The 27,907-nt window shown below is 45.5% G+C and overlaps 1 protein-coding gene across 2 annotated transcripts in view; it reads left to right on the forward strand.

The window, feature by feature from the left end:
* The window catches only part of magi3a (membrane associated guanylate kinase, WW and PDZ domain containing 3a), a 121,752-nt gene that overhangs the window by 21,512 nt on the left and 72,333 nt on the right, over nt 1-27,907 (forward strand). The gene's annotated exons all lie outside the window — the stretch shown is intronic.

Consider the following 27,907-nt stretch of genomic DNA (forward strand, 5'->3'; position numbering starts at 1 on the left):
GGACGCCGTCGCCGCCGCCTTCGGGGCGAAGGTCTCTATCCCTCACTCAAGGTTAAGCGGAGTCTTTTTTTTTTTTTAATGCCTCGGGGGTGTTATTATTCATTCAAGCGTAATTACACAACCGGAGGAAAATATCTCTCTTGAGAAAGGGAGGGAGCTGAGAGCGGGCCAGCGGAGTCTATTGTTCTCCAGATCCATGTTCAGGCTTCAGGGAGGGAGGAAACACTTTCGGAGGAGAGCATGTGTGTTTGTGGATCTGAGGGCCAGCTCAAGTCAGAAGGACTTTAGTCCTCTGTGTGTGTGTGTGTGTGTGTGTGTGTGTGTGTGTGTGTGTGTGTGTGTGTGTGTGTGTGTGTGTGTGTGTGTGTGTGTGTGTGTGAGCCTCGTCTTTGGGGGTTCAGGAAGAACAACGATGAGAGTGTTGTGCTGCACTCTGCTGGAACCCAGCTGGGGCCTTACTCAACCACACACACGCACACACACACACACACACACACACACACACACACACACACACACACACACACACACACACACACACACACACACACACACACACACACACACACACACACCACCCAGGCATACATATTGTAGTTCAGTGAGCGCAGCGCCAAGTCATTGTGAAGTGAACTGCGGAGTAGTGCGCTCGTATGCGCGTGTGTTGGAGGAAAGGCGCGGACTGTGTGCTCGTTAGTTGCGTCTGTTTGATGGGGAAAAGCTGCTGTTGTGATCCGACGTGTGCGCGTGTGAATGGAAGCGTTAGCGTTGCGTGCACTCCGTCTTTTGTCTCTGTCTGTCTCTCTCAGCTCCTTGCTTCGTTTGTACCTCTTAGATTTCACCTAATAGGTCCCAAAGAGTGCATATCCGCTGTAATCTTGCAATAACACGCGTGTTTCCAAAGCGTGCTGGTGAGATCTGTTTGCGTCAAGAGTTCTGCACCGCAAAAAAAAAAGATCTCTACATTCCAAGTGATTTATTTTAATTTTTTTTTCCCTCCCAGATTTTTCTGTGTTTCCTAACAGATCTCTCGGGCCTTCCACGCTCCAAGGCCTCGCCGATTTCAAGGCCTTTGTCGACGCACGCCTCAGTGCCGCCTCGCTCTCTGTTTCCCGCCTTGTCTCTCTGAAGATAGCGAACGTGGAGCTGCGAATTGTAAATTGGTCGCCTCACAGAGAGCGTTATCCGCCAGCGCTCAAAACTTGCGTAGGGATAAATTTTGATTTGTCGCACTAAAGCGAGCCGTTCTTCAGGTGGGTTCCTGTGTGGCATACCCGCTGGCTCGTTTTTTTTTTTGTTTTTTTTTTTGCCTGCGTTCATGCACAGAGTTCAGCGAGGAGAGCTGTTCTCTACACGCGGCGGTATTGATTAGTAAGCCGTGCTCTTAATTACTGAGCGGCGTTGCAGCTCCCGGCCTTCTGGTCAATACTGCATTACATTTCGGGCCTCCACAATACCTCCTGAGTTACACCTTAAAACAACTGGGACACGAGACGCACCACCCAACGCTGACCTTTGTGCAATAATCCTGCCGTCGCGTGACGTAACGCGTCGTTTGACAGAGGCTCTGTTTACCTTACTTCTCCCTGCCGTCCGTCTCAGCTCGCCTTCCGCTCGCTACTTTCCCTCTCTTCATCTCCTCTTACTTAAGATATTCAGAAACACCAGGTATTTAGAATCATAAAAAGCTCCTGTCTCCTATCCAGCGTCTGTCAGTGTGTGTACGCAACCGCTCTGATATCTTTATCTACCTCTGCCCAGAGCTTCCCAAAGCTGTCAGCCTCCAGCTCAGCCAACCTCTTCTTTTTGTCCTCCTTACTGCACAGTGAGATAGGGAGCAATCGAGTCTGAAGCCTTTTTTTTTTTAAATTTCTTTTATTTTTTTTCATCCAAAGTTTGGAAGCTAACTTTATGACACTTTGGTCACTCAGTGCTGCATGGAATCCGAGAACTGAGAGGAACAATCAACGGGGGAGGCTCTGGGCATTCCTGTAAGTGCATGCCTTTGAACAATGGAGCTTTATGTTGGTCCAAGCTTCACTGTGCAGTCCGAGTGTCAACAAAACAAACAAAACGAGCCCTGCTGCTACGGAGCTTTATAATCAATCAGAGGGGAGGCGTTGAGACGGCGTACGTCTCGTTTTTCCGAGTAGCGTTGCTCAGATGTTTTTGCATTGGCCGAAGCTCCCGTGGTCGCCAAGTGACCACCGACAGACTATTTCAAGCGTGGCCCGCAGTTGAAAGTTTAAATATTCCGTCATTCTTCACACCGAGCCCTAAAAATATGCCAAGCTTTGAGCGCTGTAGGGGAATGTGCAGCAGTGGTTCATTGATGAGGCAGAAGAAGCGACTCGGTCTTGCTGCTGATTTGTCGTAATGCGTGCAGATGGGGTGGAGGATAAACGCAGCCACACTAATTGCTCGATTCTGTGGGTTTATTTGCGCTGATGTAAAATAAGTTAAGGTATCATAATAAAAAAAGGATAACCTCAATACTTACAGTCTTCGTATTGAAGCAAAGCGGCAGCCAACAGTGACGTTGCCCGCTGGTTTGTGAACGCCCGTTATGGACTCTTGGGGGCGGGGGGTGGAGCGGAGGATCTGACTCGATATGAATGGAAACCCGATGATACTACGTCCCGCCAACCGATAGCTGTAACCTGACTGCCCCTCGGGCCTGTCAATCAAACAGACACGCCCCCAGAAATACAGCTTTTTGAAGCTTATTTTCAAATTTTGCAACAAGAATACTTTCAGATGAACCGCCAGAAAACTAATAAGAAGGAATGACTTTAGCTAACAACACCAAAATAACCTGTGGGGGAAAAAAATGATTTAAATCAACTTCTCTTATGAAATTCTAGTGGCCCTCTGTGGTATTACAGTTAATGGCATTTTCGCTTATGTCCAGTTTTTCAGACCCAGAAGCTACGTCCACTTTTAGAAACAGTCAATGATCGCAGCTCACTTCATCAAAACACAACACTTTTTATTCTTTGTTCTTGACTTGAAAAGACTGTTGTTGCATATTATGAATGTGATTTCACAATCCTTTATTCTCTACTGAAATGACCAAAAACTCAAAAAGCTGCTCTTTAATGTCAGCAAATGAATGATTAACAAACAAATATCGCTTGACCGTAGAAGCGAACACCTCTGACCAGACAGCGTGTCGGGAGCCGAAACATCACTGAGCCAAATCGGTCCCAAGACGTCTGGATCAGGCCGAATCAATACGGCTGCCACCAGGTGCTTGTTTTGTTCTATTCTTTCCTTGGTGTGAAGCGAAAATGCATGATAGTGCAGGTTGTTTACCTTGCGCACGGCGGGACCTACATGTGTTGCATCGATTCTTTAAAAGTGATTGAGCCAGATAAACAAAAGGGAAATGGGTTTCACTTCACGACTGTCATCTTATCTACTGTATTGGCTTCTGGTTTCCGTTTCACTCGGCGCAGACAAAACAACGAAGAAGAAACGCCCAAGGACTGAGTTTTTTTGTGTGGGACGACAATGGAGTCGAAGCTGTGCTGGCTCATTGTTGTAATCCCATTCAGGTGCTCTGGAGTGTTTTGTGCGTCTGCCATCTCGGTAGAATCTCAATCACCAACGTGAAATGTACGACTCGGAAGCAATCGAAGGCTCACTTTGTGGTTTTCTTTCGCTCCTATTGACAACATATCACTTTCTCGTTTATTACCGATATGCTTGCGCGTCGATCGAGGAATATTTCTCCACTCAATTCATCAGTGCAACACAATAAATGTCTAAGCCACTGCTGATAATGACCCTGATGAAGACCTATTTAGCTTTCAACACATCGCCGATCTTAAACCCATATTACCATGTAAAATAAAGGCATTTTTAAATTTACACTACCCCTCGGATCTTTTTTATTTTTCTCCAGTTGTCAAGTGGTTACGAGCATAACCACGGTTCTACATGACCATGAGAGCACTGACCTCGACTGCTTGAAAAATGACCACCGGGCAGATGGAAATAAATCTCAAAATTCCTGGACTTGTAGGGGCTGTGGTCATTGGAGCCAAGAAAACAATCCCGCCCTTCGCTCTTGCCTTGAACGTGGACTCGGTGCAGTTCAAACCAAGCTGTATTTGTGCTTCACCCTCGATGTCTGGATGCAAGCCATGAATATTCAAGCGAGAAGGTCAAGAGGGAAGCTAGAAGGCGCCACTAGTTAGACATCCATCATCACCACCGGCGTCGGCCCTCCTGAGACGGAGGTATCAGTCCGTCCATCTCCACCACGCGAAGGTCACCGTGCTCCAACCTCCAGATCTTAAGGTGGCAGGTCACAAACAGCAATCTGTGGCACAATCAGCTCCCCCGCTCGCTCTCTCCCCACCTTGCGGTTTACCTCAGAGGCATTGTATTACTGCCACGGTGTCTTGCTGTTTGGGGAAAAAAGCGTGCCGCGCAAGCAGAGATTGGGGGGAAAAGGGTAGGAAAAATGATGGAAGAGGATAGAAGTGGAGGTGGGCACGACAGGGAAACGAGGGAGTTGTAGAAAGGGTAAAAAGAAAAAAAAGAAAGAAAGAACAGGAGATGCACCGAGAAAGGGTGTGAGACTGAAGAGAGGAGAGTGCAAGACTAAAAACCAAAAGAGAGAACAGATTTGGGACTATGCCTGGTTGATAAGGTTCCTCGTCTCACCATGTAGGACTCTCTGTCCTCTTTCTGCTCCCTCTCTAATTTCTCTTTCCTGTACTTGCAAAACCACAGACGGCAGAAGGGAGGTCCCTAAATCTGAATTCAAACAAACACTGACAACAGAGACTTCAAGCACGTCTCTGTGTGTGCAGGTGAAATCGGAGCTGTGCTGATGACTCAGATGGGGAGGATCAGAGGACTTCAGTGTTTGTATGTCAGTGTGAGGAGACAACAACAACAACCCCCTCCTCACCCACACCCACAACCCCCTCTTCTTCTTCTTCTTCTTCTTCTTCTTCTTCTTCTTCTTCTTCTTCTTCCCTTCGGCGCTGTGTTATTTATGAAGACACCGCTCCATGGCAACACCTTCGGCCCTCCCACTCTGCCCCTCTGTCCTGTTCATCAGAGGAGGGATGATGTATTCCGCTGCCGGTCCAGTAATGACAGGGCCGATCTGTCGCGCTCGGCGGAGGGGGGGCAGCACCTAAATCCTACGCTGAAACCTCCCAATCATGCAATCTATTGATCCGTCTGGAGACCCACAGATGCAGTGGAACACAACAGATAACGTGGGAACACCACGCACACTCCTATTTAGAAGGGTTCATGCACTTTTAAGATGTTTAGATTCTTATTCTGCAACATGACAAAGAGCTCAAACATGCAGCCGGAGTCATTAAAAACTATCTTCAGCCACACCAACAGATGGTGCGACCCCCCCACCCCCTCCACCCCCACCCCTCACAGAGTCCTGATCTCACATCACTGAGTGGGTCTTGGATTACATGAAGAAACAAAAGACACTTCAACAGACTGCTTAAATCCGAAGAAGAACTGTGGCGAGGAACAACCTGCCTTTTAAAAACGGAGCTTCAGTGTACCTGTAAGAAAATGTTTGCTTAGGCAAATGGTGGGAACACCAAAGACTAATTTAGTTGTTTTTTTTCTGTTTACTTTGCACGAAGGCTCCGGATTGATATTCATGGCATTGTTTTTGAAAGCATCCTCACATTTTACTTTACAAGTTTTCCACACAAGCAGTGTTTCAGAAATTCTTTTTTTGGGGGGTTTCATTCTTCTTTTTTTGCATTTTTTTTGTGTGTTCAGTCTTTTTTCCCCCGCCCTCCCTGTCGCTTTACTTGTTGCTTCCCCCCCCCCCTCCCCCCACACATCATCTGTCATGCGCTGGCTGCGGCTGCGGGGTCTGCAGGAGACACGGGGTGCATATGCGCCTCTCCTAATCCCTTTATGTAAGGGGTTGGTTGGGGTTGGGTCATAAACCGAGGCTAATTGGCGGCAGGCGATAGGGGCCCGTCAGGAACAGTAAAGATGTGAGGAGGGCATGGACCTGTTGAGGGCCTCAACACACAAACAAAAAAACAAAAAAACACTACACGACTGGATGAGATTTAGGAGGGTGGAGGAGGGAATTAGGGTGCAGATGAGAGGAGGGGAGAGCAGAGGCACAGATGCAGAGTGGAGTTAACACAGGTTGCCATGACACGGTGGTTGCTAACGCCACCCGCCTGTTGTGTTTGAGCGCTGGTGTGTTTTCTGCGTGTGCTGACCAGTATATCACATATGAATAAATGTAAACATACAAAAGTTACCAACTAAATAAAATATGTAATTAAAATGTATTCGCATCGTGGGGCAAATTTGATCTCGAAATATACAACTTTTCGTGAGTGCGATCTCCGTTTCCACGGCAGCACATGGGGTATGACTAAGAACTGGAAAACAGTCGGTCGTGTCAGTAGACTCTGTAACGTGTGCAACGTTACAACAAAATAAAGCTAGCTCAGCAGTTTTGTTTTTCTGTGTTGTGTTTATTCAGTTTGAGAAATCCCGTGATCTCTAGAGAACATTAAAACGGACTAGAAATCGTCGTTGCTGGAGTAGTAAAGTAAGATATATGCGGGGAAAAAAAGAAATCCACGGACTCAGCACAGCTGACACGATCCTAACAGTTCCCCAGAACATTGTAAAATCCAAAAGTCCTAAATTCATTGGAAAAAAAGATAGATGCTAGAATAATATCCAAAATTCACAACATGGTTTTTATCTAACGAAATATTCTGCTTCAATACATATGAATTGAAGTTTAGCCTTTCAGAGGGTCACACCTGTACAATGGGACGGTCCAGCAGCAAGCTAAACGCACCATACATTAGATTCATTCAAGAAAGTTGATCCAGTAAAACACAAAACGCAAACTCACGGCAGAGTGATGTTTGCTGGTGATGAGCAGGGTGTGCTCTTATGCTTATTCGAGCACGTTCAAAATGTGCAGTTGACCAATCAGATTTCTTGTTCGGAACTACTTGTATAAAACGCTTTAATCCTGAAATCAGGTAACAATTAGCATTTTGAGACAAAATGGTATAGTCTGTTATTATAGCAATACCGATAAGCATTTTGGATGATCGCTTTAAAATGTCATGTGGTAACTGCTAAATGTTATTTCAGAAATCACTAAATCGGGAACAATAGTATTTCCGTTTTAACTAATTTATCATTAATATGCAATGGATTTCTTATCTCGCACCTCTAATGCACCTCGTGTGTAATCAAGTCCCGGCCGCCTAATAACGACTGTTAGATTGATGTCTTGAGGCCGGAGCCGCTGGAGCACGAGAGCAAAAGATCTGTCAAACGTGTCTGTGTGTGGTTAAAAGGATGGGCGCCGCAACGTCATGAGTTATGAGAAAATACCCCACTGGATTCGTTGTGGATTAGGCCAATTTCCTACAAGACATCAGTAATCCCTGGAGGACGCAAGTTGGTTTTTTTAAGCCTATTTTTTTTTTTTTTTTAATTCAAGGCTTTGCAGACACAATCTGGTCAACATCACTCCCCATCTGTGGCTGTGCATCATCATCAGCGGTCGGCTCCAGCGCGCTGCACACGCTGCCAGCGGGAACAGACGCAAGCTGGGCAGATTTTTACAACAGATACAACCAGCTCTTTATCATACTGTGTACTTATTTCAATCGTACCAACACTATTTATCCTTTTTTTTTTGGCATACAATTTTCCAATTGCTCTCAGGACTGAGTATGAGCGGAGGGGGATTTAGCGACCGGGCCGGGTGGTTCTGTCAGTCCACATATTGGCCGGTTTATGATCGGACTTTGCTGCGTGCACGCAGCTCCATGCTAATTGCAATTGACTGTTACGTAATACCATTTTGTAGAGTTGGTTTAACATAAAACCACATCTGTGGTATCAGGATGTCATTTCTGCAGCATTTGCTTATTCTCTTTTTCTTTGGTTTATTTTGAGCAGCTTCACATTTTTCTGTTGCCCAGACCTCAGATTTATCTTCCCAATACGTCTTTATATTTCGGGGTCTGCAAGTCTTGCCGTCCAATGCGCTCCCCTACGCGTTTCTTTTCTCCATGCAAACATCCATAATCGTGTCCTTTTTCTGGCAGCGGGGATGGGATCGATCGAGCATCCATTCCCCTCCCGCAGCTTCCTGCATCCTGGGCTTGTTTTCCGAACTTGGATCGATACTACGTCATAATAATCCCTTCACCCTTATTTTTCCTCGTCTGTCTTCCTGACGCAGCAGCGGCAACACCTCCTTCATACTGCTCTGTCCTCCGGCATCTGCATTTTGCACCACATAGCGCAGCAAAAAAAAAATTACGCTCGCCTGACAAAAGGGCCGCATTGATTCCTCCCCCTCCCCCCCCGAGGCACGCGCAACGTCGGGCAGCATTGATCCCGGCCTGTGTTGAAATAGTGTTACTTATTGAGACGTGATTAGGTGCTAAATGGGGTTGTCCATAATGGGCCAATTGGACATGCAATAGGAAAGTGACATGTAGGAATGCTGGACTGCAGAGAAACACACGAGGGGAGATGAACTGCTAGCAGCAGTTCCCTCTCACTAAAGAATACCATACACTAGAGCTATCAATCTGAATAATTGATGACACGTGAGAATATAGGGTGCCAGACAGTGTTTGACAAACCGCTCGGTCTCTTGCTGTGAGTCAGAAAGGTCTATATTTAGATCCAATGGTGGATTGCAGAAAATTTGGAGTTGTTCCGGGGTCTTGTCTTTTTTTCCATCAGGCCCGGTCACACCAAGCATTAAAAATGTTAAAAGTCAAAAGCAAATTCAATTCGTGACGTACGAACCTGAGAAGATGGAAATGACAAGTGCATGTTTTCGACTTTCGATTTTTGAGGAAGCAAAGTGAAACACGATCTCTCATCTATGTTCTTTTTTGCAAAACAATTCAGAAAAAAAAAAAAAAAAAAAACATTTTTTTTTTTTTACAGTCAATGCACGGTAACCAGATGATCGCCTGGTATGAAGGTAGGCTGCAAAGATGAGTACGCTAACGGCTGACGGTGGTATCGATACAAACTGGCTAATATTTATCTTTTGTGACGCAAAGACTTTGATGACGTGCTATGGTGTGATTGGTGCGATGCCAAAGGACGACTGGCTTCCCCTGACATACAGCGCGTTTCGATGAAAATTCATGAGCTCGTGGTCACAACATGGGAAGTCGTGAGAACACACCGCTGCTAGGCAACGGCAACATGGAGTCTGGTCAGAGAAGAGAAGTCTGGTCTTTGTCAGTTTCTCTCCCTCCTTCTTCCTCTGCGGCCTTTGACTTGTTCCCATCTCTTCCTAATCCGTCGCCCTTCTCCGTCAGCTGTCTCTGACATCCCACGAATTACATTGTTTACCTGTTTTGGCCTCGACTCCGTCTCACCCCGGCCTTCCTCTCTGACTCTCGTCGTCCCGGCTGCCGGCTGACGTGTTGTTCAAGAGTTGTTGGATTTAATAAACGCCAGATTTAGTTGTTTCATTACAAATATTGTGTCTGGACCACCCTCATTAGTTTAAGCGCTAATGAGGTAGTATTGACCCAAATATATTTACCTCTGTGTGTGTGTGTGTGTGTGTGTGTGTGTGTGTGTGTGTGTGTGTGTGTGTGTGTGTGTGTGTGTGTGTGTGTGTGTGTGTGTGTGTGTGTGTGTTTGCATATGAGAGGTTTTTAGCAGCTTTGTGTGGCAGGTGACTGCTGACTCGCATGAACCATCCTGCAGATGAAAAATCTTTACCAACATTTAAGACAATAGACGGTGAGCAATAGCTCTTACTCCGATGACAGCTCCATTCAGGCGCCGATAAACAACTCCAACATCCAATCAAACTGCAAATTCTTCCCCAGAGAACCTTTATTTCATTCTTGTTTGCTCCATATTTACTGAAGGGAAAAAAAAAACAAGACGGTTTTCCCCTGGTATCTGTATTTTAATGGGAATATGTGCAAGTCAAATCGATATTCTATCCTAAATGAGATTACTTCTATCCGGATTATTATTCTGAGAAGGTTTGTGCCCCTCAGATAATTAAACTGAGATCCTGATTGATTCTGTTTGTGACTCCAACATTTTCAGAAAAGTCTGTTTGTTTTTCACTTAGTTCAAAAATAATATGAATAACAAATGCAAAAGTATGTTCATTCCTCGCTATCGCTGCTCAGTCATGTCAGGGAGAACTATTTGATTAAAATTTCATATCTCTGCTCAGATCTCATATTTAGGTTGTCGAACATTGTGCTTTCTTTTTTTTCTTTTTTTTAAGCCGACAGATGCTGATAACACCTCTGTGGCGTCTCAGTGGGTATGTTGAGTGCACATGGACCCAAATTCAGATCATTTGAATTGTGGGTCTGAAGATAGAGGATGTCATGTCGTACAGACTCTGAAGCCCTCTGAGACAAACGTGGGATTTTGAGCTACAGAATTAAAATTGACTTGAACTGACTGGAGATATAATGTTGATTGTTTGATTCGCTGGGGATCCAGTTTGGAAGAGAAAACCACTTTCATCTACTTTTTGCTATATAAAAAAAAATACATATTGTGGTTTTGCCACTAGCTGTCACATATTTACAATTGCTGCTTGCAACGGTGTGAGTTTTTCCCGGTATTATAATCGCCTCGGAAAATGGCAGATACTTTGCATCCCCTTTTTCTGCAAACTGGATATCCATCCTCGAGGACCCCACGTTCATTTATACGGTATCTTAAGTCATCCCACATTGATTTCCTTTTTTAGAGGTTGAGGTATTGATATGTGGGCGGCGTGTTGGTGCAGTGTTTATTAAATCTCAGGAAACGACAACAACACAAAAAAAATCCATCTATCTTTAATCTATACCCGCTTTATCCTGAACAGGGTCACGGGGGAGGATGGGAGGGGGGCTAGAGCCTATCGCAGCTCACTTTGGGCGAAGGCAGACAACATCCTGGACAGGTCACCAGTACAACTAAAATATTTACTTTTCCCAACTTCATGAATTCTGCAAAACCTAGTTTGATGTCAGACAGACATTTTTGTTGCCTTGTACATGCTTTAATGTGGGCCGACTGACTCCCTGCTGATGTCTCACCTGTTTTCTTTTCACTCACATGAAAAGTATTTCACCGCAGCACTTCAAGGCAGATTTCTTGTGGAAGTTTGATGTAATCTCATTAGCGTTGTATGACCGTTGTTTTCAGTTACTCGCAGGGTCTCGGTCCATGTGCCCCCCTCAGTCTTTTTCCTTCCTGGCTTTGTAAAGAGCTGTTTTGCTTCTCTCAAAGGGAACACTACTGGTTCCCGGTGAGGAAGGGGCGGGGAGGGTGCTGGAAGACCTCCCGCTGCCTCATTGGTTGTTGCTAATGATTTCATGCCGTCTTCATGATTATCAACAACCAACGGAAGCGCCAGAAAAAAAAGATGTTGCTTTGAAGGAATTGTCAAGGCCTTACATCACTACCTGAGGTGGGATCGCAACACGCGGCACTCTGTTGGCAAAACTGTGAGTTAAGAAGCTCTGACACTCCAAGGTGCCTCCATCTCGTCATGTGATTTTAAATGAACTCGCGCTGTGACAAAGAAATGAATCATGTCGGCGCCGACAATGTGGACTAACGGTGAAGAGTGGCAGAGTGAGGCCGCCGAGGCTCGGCTCCGCTTCCCCCTCAGACGCTCACTCTGCTGCCTGTCTCCCTCTGTTTGCTCTGTCCTCCACAGGCCACCGCACCCAGGCCTAATCACTTTAGAGCTGCTCATATGAACCCTTCAGATCACGGGGCAGCACTAAACCTTGGCTGCTCCGTTCACCCTCTGAGAGGGAATTCCTCGATTTCATCAAGCATCACTAGGCAAATATGAGGAACCTGTAAAACTTGAAGATATTTTCACGGGTGTCCAGACCGAAAATGCCACCGTGTTAAACAACAGAAGGTGTGTGTGTGTGTGTGTGTGTGTGTGTGTGTGTGTGTTTAACCTTTTGGGAAATGAGGTTGTGCAAAGATATGCACTCTACCGATTAATACATCCTCGAGTTTGAACTCTCATCACGTCTCAACACTGCTTCTGAAACTTTGGTAGCAATCCTCTCTACCTTCTGTCTTGATGATTGTAAGTTTAACAGTAGAAATATTTGTTTTGATTTATGCAGACGTCAAGATGCGTTCCCGAAATGTCGTCACAATTTCCGCCGGCAACAGAAACACGTCGGAGAAAATACAAGCAGCAGCGGCCGACCAATCACAGCACTGCCGTCCCCGCGTTGTGTTTCTGTAGCCGCTATGATGCAACCTCTTAACGTGCACGTTGTTCGCCTGCTGCAGCAAAAGTTGAGCCGGATCAACATTTTTGCCAGATTTTTTTTTGTCGGTTTTTGCCGAAGTGTGCTGTCTTGAAGGTAGAGGTATCGCCGTGAATCGGTGGGTGTGTGAGCGGACTGAAACAGCAGCCACCCAGCCTCGTGTGTGCTCGACTGCCACCGTCAGAACGTTCTTATCAACCTCTATCGCGATGTGTCAGGTCAAACATCACACTTCACATTTCCTCACAGTTCTTTGCCTCCTGCACCCGCCTTCCCCACCAACCTCTCCTGCCCTTTGTCGTCTCGAAGCCCCCCCAACCTCCAACCGACCCCGGCCGAAGCATTAATTACCAGCTGTGAGTACATTGTTGTGTCTTATCTCACTCGGGCACGAGGACTCGTCAGACGGTTGTGACATTTATTTATTTTTTGCTGGGGGAAGAAGGTCATTTCTCAAAGAGCAACAACAACAAAAAAAGCCCAACAAATGAGAGTGACATCCTGTGAAAAGGCCATATGATACGACACGAGATCCACAGCCGACGCTTTTAACAAAAGTCGTTGTAGCCCCGATTACGAGCAGCTCTTCGGTGCTTTGGGTGCGGAGCACGGCCGACTCGTGCACGGGCAGCGTGGGGCTCCGTACGCTTGACCTTGACTCCCCCCGCTGTCGATACGAGTGACCAGAACACACGCCGATCCATCATGCGTGCACCCTACGAATCACACATTTAAGAAAAGAAAAAGAAGTGTGAGATTGGGCTGAACAGTTGTTGACAGGCTGATCAGATTAAGTGGCGTCTGTTCTGTGTTCAATATATTTATATATGTGTGTGTGTGTGTGTGTGTGTGTGTGTGTGTGTGTGTGTGTGTGTGTGTGTGTGTGTGTGTGTGTGTGTGTGTCTGGAGGTTAAGGAGCTCCGCGTTCGTATGTCTAATGGAGGACTGGTTTGGGTTATTAAGTGGAGGTTGTTATGCAGGTGAGAGGCCTTCCCACATGGAGACCTTAAATGTGTAACAATGAGTAACCATACCAGCAGCAGGCGCGGGCGAAATCCACGTTCTTCATGTGCGCTGCGTCGTCTTCCGCATCCATCCATCGGCCGTGCTTCCTTATTTAAGCACGTCTTCAAATTCACCCCGTGGCCCCGGGATTGTTTTTGAATTACTCGCCCATGTCCCCGTTGGCAATCACGCATGCAGCCTTTTTGTGTCGAATAGAGATTACCAAACCCGAGAAGGCGGACAAGTGACATGCTGCAAACATCAGGTGTGTGTGTGTGTGTGTGTGTGTGTGTGTGTGTGTGTGTGTGTGTGTGTGTGTGCGCGTGCGCGCGCTCGCAAGCAGCAGCAGCAGCTTTTGTCACGGCTGACTTCGACAAAATCACGCCTCTCACTTTTTAAAAAGGCTCGTGTGTATTTTGGGCTCTTTCTGTTTTCTCTCCTCTCTCCAAACATCCCACCGACGGCCTTCTTTTGCTGTGGTGAATTTACTCATCAGCATTTTCTTAGGTTTGTGGAAGTATTTTGTCACACTATCCATTAAAAGAAAGGAGCCTTGAAGGGTGCATTTATGTGCTTCACAGCGGCGTCACTGATAATAAACACATCGAAGAGATATTTTTGGGACAACTTCTGTTGTTGCACTTTAGTTCATCGATTGCCGCTACAGTTTGACTTCATCCCATCATCACCATTTGCAGTAGGTGCGATTGCACCGTTGTTTCGGTGTGTACCAGGCGTCAACCAGCAGTGACGTCACCCATTGGTTTGTGAACGGCCGTTATGAAGCCTCGAGTTCGGAATTTGGATGGCGCCATCTCGGTATGTAAACATATCTGGCCAAAGAAGCGGATTCTGATTCTGATTCTGATTTTACCTGAATATAAAAAAAAATAATATATAAAAGGCTTTCCACCTTTATGTATCTGATCTGTGTCTTCTCAGGAAACCTCCCAGTTTCTGTTGAGGAAGGTAAACGATCTTAGCGCCCGACCTGATTCTTATCATCGGGCAGTTTTGGGTCAGACTTTCCCTCCCCTGTTCGCCAGTGTTTTGTTTCCGGCGGGGTGAAGAGGGGATGTTAGTCAAATACACACCCACTCCTAAAACAGGCAGAACCAAACAATGAGAACATTGTGCGGGAGCCGAGTCGCCGTAGTTCTTCGACCACCTCTTGTTTGCTCGGTTCCGCAGACAGCTGAGATTGCTCATAAATCTTGTGGCGAGTACCTTGTTACAGGAAGTACAGATAAAGTGGGAGAAAATGCACTGGCATGCGTCCATTTCTGCTCTCACTCAAGGTTTTTGTTTTGTTTTTACCTTTGCCCTGAAACTTTGACTCATGCTTCTGTCAGGAAAGGGAGGAGGTGGGGGTGGGAGGGTGGGTGTGTGTGTGTGCGTGTGGTGGCGACACGCCAGCATGTGTTTCCACCTGAGCAAAATTAGTCGATTTCATTTGGGCTTTGTAACCTTGAAAACGCCATTCATCTTTCTCCTGCATAGATTTTTTTTGTTGTTGTTTTTTTTTGGACTTTGAACAACTCAAACCGGTTTTTTTTGGTGTGGTTTTTATTTTGCCGCTCGTTTTTCTCCACAACACCGCCAGCCATCCACGGCGGTGGCAGGCCAGGGCACGGTGAAATACAGAGTGCAATTGGATGAAGTGCAAAGCTCCCAGACGGACGTGAAGCAGGGTGAAAGGATTGGGAGCCCCGTGCCAGGCAATCTCCCCGATAATGGAATGTGGCCGCTCAACAGCGTTCATAAATATTCAGATGAGGCGAAGATGAGGCTGCCCCAGAGACCGTGTGGCGCAAGCTGTCAGCGGCATGCGCGAGATGGAACGACAACACAAGCGGCGCTGTGTGCTGGTGTGCTGCAGGGGAGGAGGCCGGGATCTCGCTCCGCCGCGTAGTGAGAGTCAGGAATGCGGGGGCGGTGTTGTTCTTTTTTGTTGAGGTTTTTTTGTTGTTGTTTTGTTTTGTTTGATTTTGAATATGAACCGTGCTGAGCTGATCTCCTCTTTCTGAATGGGTAAAACAAACATCCCACTGACTGCCGAGGAAAACGATGTGTGCGCGCGCCGAGGCCTCGCTTCGCCTCAACAATTGGCGTACGCTGCAGTTTCCCCTCAAATATGTGTTGGAGCCGCAATTAACATGGCAGCGGTCAGCCGCATTTTGAACTGAGAAAACGCTCTGCCTGTGGGTCATGGAGAAATCCTGGAATTGGCAATAACCTCTGCAGATTTGGCTTTCATATTTTGTGTTACTATCTTCAGTCTCATTTCCAAGGAGCAAATATCCCTCTCTAATATTATCACAGCAATATGAACAGAGTTAGCGCGGGCATCCGCTTTGTGGATCTTCCTTTAATATCAAATATTTGTGAGGTAGAACTGAAGATGAAATGAGTAAAATGCTCTGAAAATGAAACAAATTAGCATAATTTTCATTTTCTGTCAGCTGTCAACTCTTCTTTTAGCACACCTGTAAAAAAAAAAAAAAAGACAACCACTGACTTGGCACAGTCGCATCTGACCTTGTTTTTCTGTCTGTCAGGGCTTCTTTTTTTTTTTTCTTTTTTGTTAGACATCCACAGATGTCGAAGTTTGATTGAGCGTGGACGTTTGTTGTGCAAGTGACGGGACTCTTCAGTCCTTTTTGATAATCCCGTCTTTAGACTCTCTGTCTCAGACCAGCTGTTACACTCAGGCCAGGAACAAGCACAGAGAAATGTTCAGCAACGGGAACTTAGCCATCAATTTTCCATGTTTCATTGTTAATAAAACACTGTGGATGAATGGAAATCATTTAGTCAAGCTCATCATGGTTGGTATTAAGGAGCAGACTTATTACCGTATGTTATGACTGGCTGGTTAATGTAGTAAGGTCTCTCATAACAGGGATCACAGGCAGTCGCCATTCACATTCATTTGATATATTAAATGGGGTTGTTGTTTTTTAGTCATGCTCCTAGAATCAGTCTGTTTGAAATATTTCCACAACTATAACATGGATCTTCAATAAACCTTGTAGAAACATTCATGGTCCTCAGAGGATGAAGCTGACTGATTGCTAATTAAAATAAGCTATCTCAACATCTGCTGGGGGAACTGGTATAATATCTACAGATATACTGGTGCACATGCAGAGGACTTTGGTGGCTTTTCTCTGGCACCACCATGAAGTCATTAGTTTGTTTTGTTCAGTCCTTTCGTGTTTGAAACAAATACTTGGGAAACTCATGGCATTCCTATTAGTCTCAGTTGTACTTTATGGCATACTTAGGCAAACATAACTCTGTTTGAGGCCTAATATGTAATGAATTATGGAATTATTTTCAGGAGAAGATTTAGCTATGGCACCATAAGGACTTGTTGAAAAAAGTTACTGACATATTTCAGGAGAGAAGTTGACGCTTTTTGAGTTGGAGTCTATTGGAGGTTTTTAGGAGCCTTGCCCCTGGTGGCCGTCGGGGGTATCGCACCTTAAAGTATTTTCACACTGGCTTCCCTTTCCAGACCCAGTCTATGATAACGCTACACCTGGTTAACTTATGAGCATCTTCGCTATCATGACTCTAAACTCTGATCGTGCTCCGGCGATCGTTCCCATCTGAACCTGTAGTTGATAGGATGTCATTCATAATCCCGTCTCATTTTTTGTTGTTGTTGCTTGAGGACAACGGCAGAGTGAAACACTGTGATCGATACATCAATCTGAACACATTTGTCTCCTGCGCTTGAAGGAATTACCAAACGCAACTGTTACTCTTTCATATTGTAAACCCTATAAGGACACCCTCGCCCCAGACATCACTTTGAGTGCCATTGATTTGAAACGAAAGGCTAATCGATAATGTTTTTATTCTGGAATTTAATGTTAATGCGTGATCTCTGTGAAGCCTTCGAATGTGCAGCGCTGTTTTTACGGAGCTACTCGGAGACTGACGCAACAACTAAAATCAGTCAGGGGAATAAATCCGAGCACGTTGGGTCACATATCAACTAAAGTGTGAGAATATTTCTGTGTGTGTGTGTGTGTGTGTGTGTGTGTGTGTGTGTGTGTGTGTGTGTGTGTGTGTGTGTGTGTGTGTGTGTGTGTGTGTGTGTGTGTGTGTGTGTGTCTTTTGCTGCTCCCCCGGCTGCCCCCTGCCAGTAACTTGACTCCTCACTAATTTTGTGCTATTCACGGGAGCAGGAAAACACACAGAGGCCTGGAGGCAGCCATTGTTAACACTGCATACAGTATTCAATTGTCATAGATGGGGTTTGAGGCGTGTGGATGCTCCAAACAAAAGAAGGGCCTTTGCTGGACTAGCTGCTGAGAATTGTGGGTACTGCATCACAACATTTTGTGTAGTGTGTGTTTGTGTGGTTACGTGAACTGGGGGGGGGGGTGGGGATATTATGACTGATAGTTTTGCAGACCGCTGCGGTGTGGCTGTTCGTCTGAACCTTGCTTTAGATTATATGTTTAGTTAAACAGCCTCAACAGCTCTGAGTCTAGAATATCCCAAATTCCTTCCAAAGCAAACCATTGCTTAATCTCTGAAAGACCAACTATTTTATAAAGCAGCTTCAAAAAAGAAAAAAAATTATTTAAAAAAAAAGAGAAAAAAAAACCTAAACCCCAACCAAGCAAGATAAAAAAAAAAAAAAAAAAAAAAAAATCCTCATTTCATTTTCTTATTTTATCAGACAGTCCCCCCCCACTGTGCGACAAGCGTCAGTATGTGCTGGCACCCAGATAAAGCGGATCAGCTGGCATTGGAAGAGGCGTCCATGTCCAATCTCTGTTTTGCCCTCCCCAACAGCGTTTTGTTATTAACTATCTGTTCAGCCTGCTGAAGGGAAAAGCAAAAAGGAGGAGGAAGAGGAGGAGGAGGAGGAGGAGGAGGAGGAGAGATGTGAAAGAGAAAACGAACTGCCAAGTGAGTCAACGTGCCACTCTGTCAAGGACGTTGACTCCTTTGACTGAGGACATGTTTGCTCAGACTGAAGTGTGTGTGTTTGTGTGTGTGTGTGTGTGTGTGTGTGTGTGTGTGTGTGTGTGTGTGTGTGTGTGTGTGTGTGTGTGTGTGTGTGTGTGTGTGTGTGTGTGTGTGTGTGTGTGTGTGTGTGTGTGTGTGTGTGTAATTTTTTTCTTTGCATGCACAGGGCAGAAGGCGTCAGAGCCTTTGGGTCATTCCTCTGTGTATTTATTTTTAGTTTCAAGCCACTATAACTGGGCAAATCCTGAGGCTTAAACCATCAGGAGGGCCTCAATTAGGAGAGGAGGGTGAAGGCACAGCGGCTCCTTTGGCCGGGCCGAGGACTGGCTTCTATTGCATAACGATGGGTCAGTAGTAACTCATTAGCTAATGATGGCTATCAGACCGGGAATTAGAACCCTCTTTAAAACTTAATAGGCAAATGCACTTTTGACCCAGACAGTAGCAGTTATGTTACAGTATTTCTGCAAAATATCACCAGATTTATAACACTGTCTGACTCTTTAGGAGTCATTTTAAACAGGAAAATGGATGTCAAAGCGATGGGTGGCAGTGATGCGATGAACACCTCAACAGAAACTCCAAACAACAGCTCGGCTACGATGTCTCGCCAAAGAGACAGAAGCTGCAGACTTCTCCAGCTGTGACTCTGCAGTGTTATGACTTCTTTAGATACCAGTAATGAGAATTTTTGTATTGCAGATAAAGGCTTAGAATGATGTTTGGAGGACAAGTAAGCGGAGGGGGGGGGGGCAAAAAAACCCCACCAAAACTCTTTCACTGCAATGGACAGGAACAAGATAAGTGGGGATTGAAAAAGAAGCCGGGGACAGAGAGAAGGGCGAAGGGAAGAAAGGCGCATCATAGAGGTGGTGAGTGTTCTCGGTGCTACCACAGTGCAGGCTGAATGACAGCATATCAGATAGCAGCCGAATCGTGGCGCCCTCGCTGAACTGCTCCGCCACGGCTGTCACGGCATGACTGGAGAGTAACAGACAACGCCTGCATGTGCAGCAGGGCGTACGTTTGGGAAACACACAACACACTGTTGCACATGGGAGCGATGGTAACTCATTAAAGAGTAAATGATCTGCACTTGTGTATGGTCTTTTTGCCTTTGAGGGCTCGAAAGCGCTTTATGGTGTTTTCCATTCACGCTGACACTCGCACACCAACGGCGACAGAGCTGCCATGCAGGGTGCTCGCCTCGGAGTCTAGCGTCTCGCCCAAGGACACGTCGGCAGGGATTGAACCGCCAACCGTACCTCGCCCATCTGAGCCGCCGGCCCCAGTTACCGCCGGGTGATGTCGCTTAAAATCGCGTTCACAATAATCTCGTTTATCATGACCTCGTTACCTCGCTAGTGATTCATGTAAGCATTTGTAGACACACTCGTGCACCAAATCTAACTTCAAAGAAAAACAATTTTTTTACGATCTAATGATCACGAGCAGACATTTTGACGAGCTGTGATTTTATGTTAACATGAAAGCAAGTCAAGGCAGCTCCGAAGCATTCAGGATAGACGGACCGGCCAAGTGAAAGAACAGATTTATTAAATGTTCTGACATAAACCCGGGTCGGTTAGAAAGTCATAATATTTGTTCATTGATTTATTCTATATTGATATAATGATACATCTAAATAAAAACGTGAGTGTAGTTTTTACACTTGGTATTATTACATTTGCCATATTTATTGCAGTGGCCATCAAGGGGAGCACTTTTTATTCAATGCCACCTGCAGACAACACTTTAAAAAAAAATGCAGAGAATTTTCAATGAAACACTATATATTTTCATTTGAATAAGGTTTATTTGAAGACCAATTTTAGTTAGTCGCCGTAGAGACAGACGTGAAATGTGTAGAAATAGAGCTGGAGAATGACATACGCTAAAGGTCTGGCCTGCCGGGAATTGAACCAGGGACCCACTCTATTTCAGTATTTGCACCCCCGTCACTCCTTCTAGCAGGGCGTCCCTGTTAACCTGCGTTTTATTGCCACTGTAGGATTGAAGAACGTTGACAATAATACTGAATAACGTCATCATTGTGAACGTATCCTACGGAGGAGCCTCATCATTTCCCCTCCGCTAACAGTTACCGGCTTATCGTGCTGCTGATAAATGTTTCCTCCCGCCTCTACATCCTCTACATCCTCTACATCCACAGCTTTTCTCCCTTCCTACGTTGTATCTTTTGCTCATTTTCGCTCTTGCCCTCCTCAGCCTCTCCTCCTCCTCCTCCTCTTCCTCCTCCACCACCACAGCCTGATACACTATTGACAGGGTCGAGAAAACAGTGTAGTGGTGTGTATAATTCCAAAATGGTTTCCATAATTAAATAGCATCTTGACACTAATTAGTTCAAGCTGTTGATAATACAGCCAGCCCAAATTATTTTGCAGTGCCTTCTATTTAATTAAGCGACTTGACTGATAAATAAGGAGCTGGTTGCTGTCAGTCCTTCAGTGCATTGTTCAACCAGTGAACTAGACTGAAAACTGTGCTGATTAACCACAGTGTTCGGACACACTGACATACGATGAAGATGGTAAACACGACCTGCTGGACAGCAGCAGGTTAGCGTTGTTTTTGTTAGCGTGCCACACTGCCAGCTGGCACTGGCGTTAGCTACGGCCTGTCCCAGTCATGATACTGTATATAAACATGGACGTAGACTCCATGTCTGAAAAGGGTCACTATGGAAGTGCCTTAAAAAGTGAAATACCACAGAGGGCCACTAGGGGCTGGCTCCAAAAATCCTCTGGCTCCATAGACACATTCAAAAAGCGGCAACTTCTCTCATGAAATACAAAGTCAATGCATTTTTTTTTTCAATAAGTTTTTATCGTGTCGTTTGCTAAATTCACTTCTGATCAGAGTTCTTATGATTCTTCTGAAAATTATTTCTTTAATTTGTTAAATATTAGACCTCAAAGAGAGCTATGTTTGGGGGCGCGATTGGTTTGATTGACATTTTTCAGTATAGGTGGGCGGGGCTTAGTGTCATCAGTTTTGTTTTTAGTGAGATCCATGACTCGCTCCTCCCCGCCTCGTTTGGCTGCTTCTGGCTCCAAGAAACCAAGATGACAATGGCCTCAAGGCTTCAAAACAGCACTTTACAAACCAATTGGTGCCGTCACAGTGGGTTGCCATGGCTCCTAGTTTTGTTATTTGCAGAATAAATTGTAAGCATTGATATGGGATTAATACACCATCACAGAATTGCTAAAAAACATTCGAAATGTTCCAAAAAAAAAAAAAAAATTCTGATTTTCTTTATATCTCTGCTCCCATATTCTGTTTCTTGTGAGCTTATTAGCTTTCTGTTCACATCCCGCAGTCATACACCTCTCACTCGCTCCTCTCTTTTGCCCCTCTTTTCCTTCCTGCCGCTCTGCTTAAACATTCTGCTCATGGCCACCTCCGAGGTACGCTTGGCTCTTGACATGCAGTATATGACCTTTAAACCATTTGTCTCCGGAGACGCTCCTCCCAGAATCCCTCTCCACTTACACATCGGCCTGAAAACAGCATTGTTGTTCCTAGTCAAGCATTAACATTGCAACACTGCACCTGGCTGATGCAGTCGGCTGGGTCGGATTGGAAAAAACCCCCCCAAAAAAACTCTTTGTGGGGATGAACAATCCTCCTCCCCTTCCTCCTTAAACCGGAGTACATTTTCCACCTTTCCCTGTAGCATTGAAATGAAGTCATTTGTGCTATTTTTCCTGTAGCATAATTAGACAAGGCAGCTCTCCATGCAGCCTGCCCTTTCTGTGGTGCTCAGGGAAAACAGTAGGGTACCCCCCCCCCCTCCTCCCCTGCAAGGCTTCTGGCTCCCACCACACTCTGCTGTATGGGGCTAGAATACGGCTGCGTTACTGATGCTGCACCCACAGCCCTTATCTACCAAAACGTCTCCGCTTTGAAGCCCTTTGCATGCCGTCAACTTCAGAGGCTAACAGATTTGCAACAGCAGCAAACAGCACGCTTACAATAATTTTAAGCAGCTTGCAGCAGAGGCGGTAGCAACGAGCCTTTCCTGTGTGACGGATGGCCTCAGACAGGTGTTGGAGGCGCTGGGGAATGTCGGACCAAATGTTTCGCCCACGTGACCAGCGTTGTGAGCTGTTTGTTGAAGGATGTGTTGTAAAGACAGTGCCTTTTGTTCAGAGCTATAAAAAAAAAAAAAAGTACCACATACCCAGCAGGCACTCTCTTAAGCTTATGTCAGAAGAGGCTTAGCAACTGGAATCGTATTGTATCTTAAAGGCAAAAAAATAAAAAATAAACTGTGACAAAGCTCAGTAATTCTTAGGCAATGCTTCCTAAGCTATTTCTGGGGTAATTGCTCTCTTCCTTTGCTTTTTGACTGGAGTCCAAATCTGCCTATTTTGTCCCATCAGCCTGAAAAATAAGGTGGGATTAATGATGAGAGGAAACGACTGGTGTTCATCAGTGTCTAGTTAACATAAGTAAAAAAAAAAACTAGGTGAGGGCATCGACTGTATATAAAAGCGGACGTGCCTTAAGCTGCCAACCTCTCGTGGCACCGACCCCCGGTTGGCCCCCTGGTCTGGTCCCTTCATAAATGCTGTTACGACTTCACACAAACAAAAACACACCCAAACAGACCCAATGTACATCACGCACCGCACACTTCAGACTAGACAATATGCCCTTGTGATTCCAGCTAAAAAAAATATGTATGCATGCTTTTATTAAAGGGTGTGAAACGTGTGATTATGAGCTGTGATATCATGCGGTGTGATTTATAGCAGCATACAGTCTGTCTTGCACTGACTCAGGCTCGCACAGAGAGATGTCTGCTCCCCGATTCACAAAGGTTATGTTTCTGGAATGAGAATGAGAGACTTTGCAGGAGCTGATTTCGTAACTTGTCCTTCACCTCGTTACGCCAACGGCCCGTCGCAGCACACCTACATTCAACATTTATCGTAGTATGAGCAAGCGGCAACCAGCAGTGACGTCACCCGCTTGGTTTGCGAGCGGCCGATATGAAGTCTCGAGTTCAGACTTTGACCGGTGCCACCTTGCTGGTTTGGAGAAATAGAAGTCTCTGCCTGACTTGCTGTATTTGTTTCCCGCCTAAATGTCTGGAACGTTTGCAGACTTTCCAGAACGTGGAGCGACTGGCCCTTCCTGGTGCAGCTCCTTGCGTGCCTTTTATCTTCTTTAGACCAGTTTAGGTTTTCATGTCAGATTGCAGAGGCGCGGTAGCACATTCCTCTTCCCGTTTCCCCGTCGACGAGGACAGCTTTGTGAGAGGTCAAGGATTGGTGCAACCGTGCCATGATGAAATACAGGCGGCTCAGATTGCACCTGGGAAATCTAACGAGCTGACGGCCACCGTTGTCAACGAATAGACATTCCACCTTGCAACAACGCATGACGGGACTGCGATGCTTTCCATCAGCAGCGTTCTCCAGTGCGTTATAGTTCTGCACGTGACATAATGAATGCATTATATGTCTGTGTGTGTGTCCCTCCCTGCATGCAAATCGGCATTATTTCTAATAGCCTGTGTTGTTACATGGCAGTCCGAGGGGATTATCCCTGCTGGGAGGGACAACATAACATGTTGACGACGCTCACTGCCCGTCTGCCCCCTGCTGTACAGCTCCTGTTAAAAATACACGACATCTTACGTTTGTTTACACAAGGGTCAGTTCTTTAACCTTCAGCTCAGTGCTTCCGAAGCTTCCTCTTTTTTTTTTTTTTTTTACCCTCACACGTGTCCTAATGAAAGATAGCTGTTAAATTAGCAGATGCTTGAATTTGTGTTGTTCAGGATGGACTTCAGATGTTCCCGTGGTGGAGGGAAAAGAAAGGATCCAAATTTGTCAACACGCCACAATTCGCTTATATGTGCGGAGATGTCACAAATACTGCTAAATACAAGCATTTACTTAGCAAAGTGACACGTAAAGTTATCACCACGGGTAACACATGCTACAAAAGAAGCCACCCTCAATTTAACGCTACAAAGCCTCTTTTGTATCTTCACTAGAGCTGCTCTTTGGAAATAGATCTCTGACAACGGATACTAAACCATGACCGGACAGGTTGTTGTCCTGTTTTCCTCCTAAGCTCTTAGCAGTGTGGCTTTACAGTATTCTGCAGTTATGACTGGACAGGCTATGACTGGCTGTTTGCATTTGATGTGTGGACATTCAGACAGCCCGGTTCTTATATATTTATATATTATATTACTTCAAAATAGTTTAGCTAATTCTCAATTTGATGTAAATGATACAAAATGCTTAAAAGAACATTTCTGTTTGAATTTGTCCCAAAACATTCTTATATAATACTTTACGATTATACCTTAGAAAGTTATCATCATTTTGCAGCACTGTAGTTTGAAATTAACAATATTTATCTTAATCAATTAGCTTATGATGCCTCAAGACATTTTTTTTTTTTTTTTTATAATTTTTTTTTTTTGCAAAACTGCCACCTTCAAACTAGTACATGCTGAGCCTCTGTTGGACATTAATGCCCAAAGCTGTGCTCAAACTTCTGCCCAGATGGCCGTGATTAGAGGACCGGACTTGTAAAATGCCGGGTGATGGGATGATCAAAGGACCTGGAGGAGTCCGGAGAAGAAAGCAGAGAAGGAGATCGGCCTCTACAAATTTCGAGACTCCTCAATACTCTTCTGTTGAGCAAAGAAGACCAAATCTGCATGGGAATGGGATTTTATGTTGCGCTGAAATCAGGGGCAGGTTGTTAGTCATCGATGTTAATTCCTCATTAGCTTTCCTCAAAGACGTTCTGATCGCTGGTCCATCTGTGTATTAATGATGCTTCTGCAGCTCTGATACTGCTGCTGTGCACTCCCCTCTTCTGCGAGGAGATAGCATCGAAATGAGCCACAAATATGAAATGTATTTAACTAAATACCTTGAGATGAGATGACTTGTGGGTTTTTCGATGGTCACGTTTTTTTCCTTTTGCCCTGGGTTTTGTTTCACAACATCAGAGGAGTGAGAAAAAAACGTTTAGCGATGCACAAAGACGCACGGCAATTTGCAAATCTTCGTTTCATTAAGCCCCTGCAGTTTGCATCTGCTCTCCCTGAACTTGGCAATGACACCTGTGAGCCGGACCGTCACATATTATCCTCTTTTGCTCGGCTTTGTAAGCTGTTAAGCCTGCCCTGACAGCATTTGCCTCACGTCCACTTCAAAAGGCCGGTGCAGTATCTGCAGACCCTGTTGGGCTGAGACATTTGCCTCATTTGGCACAGACACTCTGCAAAGAGCATGTCAATATGCTGAGTCACCCGGGAAGAGCAGCAGCGACAGGACTTTGAGAGAGTCCCGAGCAGAGCAGCCTCGGGAGAGGAGGAGGACAAAGGTTGGGGAGCCACTCAATAATACTCCTCATAGAGAAATGCAGGGAGAACTCAGGAGGAAATGATCAACATTTGTCCGACCAGTGCACATTGAGCTGTTAGTGATGATCATAGACTGTATATAAAAGTGGACGTAGATTCTGGCTCTGAAAAATTAGGCCGATGCGGAAGTGCCTTATGCTGCAATACCACCGAGTGCCACTAGAGGTTGGCTCCAAAAAGCCTCCGGCTCCGTAGACTCCCATTCGAATAGTCTCATAAAATTCTCATTCAATAACATTTCTCCACGAGTTATCTCTGTGTTGTTAGCTAAAGTCACTCTTTCTTATCAGTTTTCTGGCAGCCCATCTAAAAATAATCCCGCCATTAATTTGAAAATAACCTTAAAAAAGATGTGTTTTTGGGGGTGTGTCTGTTTGATTGACAGGCCTGTGGTGCGGCCAGGTTACAGCTAACAGTGGGCGGGACATAGTATCACCGGGTTTCCAATCAGATGGAGTCAGATCCACCACTGGCTCCCCCCAACCATCTCGCCCAAATATGGTCACTTCCGGCTCCAAACCGCTCGGAGCTATCAAGATGGCGCCGGCCAAAATCCGAACTCGAGGCTCCATAACGGGCGTTCACAAACCAACGGGTGACGTCGCTGTTGGTTGGCACTTGATGATGACAGATAATACAAGATGGCCCAACAGCAATACCACCAGTGCCAAAGTCCATTTAAGAAACGGCATTTTAAAGGCATGGCGTGTGTCAGCACAAGTTACTGTTGCAGCTGTGGACCGCACCAGTGTCCTTGGGAAACGTTCTCCAGACACTCAGTCTTGAATTTGACATTAGGTATGATAAGATACGACACATATTCCATGGATGGGTTATGGGGCAATGGACCTCTGACATCTAAAAGTTCCCCCCAACCCTCCTACGCGATTGCGGTCTCTCTCTTTGTGGTCACTTAGCATCTGTTTGTAGTGGTTTTGCGTCGTTTATTTTGTTGTGTCCCAGAGGCCACATATACAGCACATGAAGCAAGCCTTCATTAACGACACCGGCGGATTAGTCACACTCCAAGGAAACCCACTTCTCTTAAGATTTCCTGTGGCCTCTAATTAGTACAGGATATTCATGCGATCTAAACAGACCGACGTGTGACTGTCAGACTGGCTTCTGAGTTTAAAACTTGAAGACGGGAAATCGTTGAAACACCTCAGTCTCATGTTGTATTTAATCAGAATTTAAGTAGTTGCCATGAGCCCCTTCTTATTAGCATGCCTTATCCCTCTTTGAGAAACCTCTTCCAAATAAAGTTTCCTTCGCAGTCAAAACAGTTTATCGTTGGTTCGGGGCCCCGCGGGGACAAACAGTCCCTCGCACTCTGTGATCAGAAAGATCTGTCAGCATTTTCTCTTAACTCTCTCTCCCCAGTCTCTGCCGAGGGGGGCTCAGGCTTCTATTTATTCCTGGTGGTTCATTTGAGCTTAATCACATTGCACCAACTAGCAGCCACCTGGGGACGAGCAGAATTAATGAGTGTGAGGGACAGCCAACAGATGGATGGGGGACCGAGGGCCCTGCTAGGAGTGTGTAAAGGATGCCTGCTGGTTGTGTGAAAAAAAAAGAAAGCTCTCCCTCTCCTTCAGCCTTACTGAGAGTAATGACAAGGAGAGAGGCGGTCTGCGGGCTGACTGATTGTTCCGAGCTGTCCACACCGCCGAGAAAAGTCTACCAAAAAAAAAACCCTGAAGGGTTCGGAGAAAGGGAGCATCTAATATCTATCTTACTAGCGGGACCTGAGAAAAACCACACTGCATAATGAAACATGACGGATATTAGGATTAAGACCTGTTGGATACCGACGGGGTCGCCGCCCGAGGGCTGAACAAGGCAGCGGCGGTAACTCAGGTGTATTGTCTTTTATTTTGTGCGGTAAAAACTCTCCAGTAACACCGAGACCCCCAAGTAGGAGACTGAAAACAATTGAACCACTGTAAGTGGACTTTTAACCACTGGAGATGACTGATAGCAGATCCTCTCTGCTCTCCCACCTCAGCTGCACTCATATGATTTCATCGTGGTGTAATGGCTTTTTGAAAACATGTCATAAACAAATGAAAGTGGAATTATATGACCTTGCTTTTTTTTTTTTTTGCTGTTTGTGGCTGTTCTCAGCTTCCTAAAATTATAGTATTACCTCGTCCCAACAGAGTTTACCGCCTAC

This window comes from Brachyistius frenatus, unplaced genomic scaffold (assembly GCF_029030835.1).
Source record: "Brachyistius frenatus isolate BFR_SWC_R1_liver_20210118 unplaced genomic scaffold, ASM2903083v1 Contig_95, whole genome shotgun sequence".
NCBI lineage: Eukaryota > Metazoa > Chordata > Actinopteri > Embiotocidae > Brachyistius > Brachyistius frenatus.